The sequence below is a fragment of the Tachyglossus aculeatus genome, chromosome 4 (genome assembly GCF_015852505.1).
Source record: "Tachyglossus aculeatus isolate mTacAcu1 chromosome 4, mTacAcu1.pri, whole genome shotgun sequence".
NCBI lineage: Eukaryota > Metazoa > Chordata > Mammalia > Monotremata > Tachyglossidae > Tachyglossus > Tachyglossus aculeatus.
This window is the reverse complement of record NC_052069.1, coordinates 100,675,284-100,676,361: the sequence shown is the minus strand read 5'-3', so window position 1 is coordinate 100,676,361 and position 1,078 is coordinate 100,675,284. Positions and strand designations below refer to the sequence as shown.

General features: G+C 39.6%; 1 non-coding gene across 1 annotated transcript; it reads right to left on the bottom strand.

The window, feature by feature from the left end:
• Positions 1-643: 643 nt before the first annotated feature.
• Positions 644-750, bottom strand: LOC119927823. The gene has a single exon (XR_005450792.1). It is a non-coding gene; the product is annotated as a U6 spliceosomal RNA (small nuclear RNA).
• Positions 751-1,078: the final 328 nt, after the last annotated feature.

The window sequence follows — 1,078 nt, the reverse complement described above, 5'->3', positions numbered from 1 at the left end:
CCTCATCTTTAAAATGGGAATTAAGACTGTGAGCCCTGTGTGGGAAAGGAACTCTGTCCAACTTTATTATCTTGTATCTGCCCCAGGATTAGTACACTGCCTAGCACATAGCAAGTGTTTAACGAATACCATGGGAAAAAAAAGAAGTGTCATCATATAGTGACCTGCGAGGAAGGGAGTGATATGGAAGTGACACTGGAGATGGTGAAGGAGTCAGGTAGAAAAAGTGAAAAACCCCTGCTCTGCACCACTGAGCCAGGAGTTGGAGGAACTATGCCTCTCCAGTAACTATTTTTCTGGCTCAGGCCTGGGGGAGAACACATATAAAGAGAAATGGTTTACCCACTCATATTGCTTTGTTAAATGGTAGTTATTGAGTGCTTACTGTGTGCACTTGTTAGAGTACAATGTAACAGAGTTGGTTTTGTTGCCTGCTTCCAGTTTTTACACTATCATCATCATCATCAATCGTATTTATTGAGCACTTACTGTGTGCAGAGCACTGTACTAAGCGCTTGGGAAGTACAAATTGGCAACATATAGAGACAGTCCCTACCCAACAGTGGGCTCACAGTCTAAAAGGGGGGAGACAAAACCATACTACAAAATAAAATAGAATAGATATGTACAAGTAAAATAAATAAAAAATATGAAACGCTTCACGAATTTGCGTGTCATCCTTGCGCAGGGGCCATGCTAATCTTCTCTGTATCGTTCCAATTTTAGTATATGTGCTGCCGAAGCGAGCACAATATGATTGCATGAGACTCATTTCCAATACACATCCTATTGGCAGTTAAAAGGAGTTCAGGAATGGAGGTTCCTATTGCAGTTAGTGAAAGAGTAGGAAAGAAAAAAGTATATTTAAAAATCAATCAATAAATCAATCACTGGTCTTTGTTGAGCACTTACTATGTACAGAGCACTGTACTAAGCTCTTGGAAGAGTACAATATGAAAAGAATTAGCACACATGTTCACTGCAAAATGTGGAGATAAGCATTACTGTTTCGTGGAATGAGGCAGTAAGGGGGCAGAGAGATCAAATAATGTATTTATATACAAATGCACACATATAT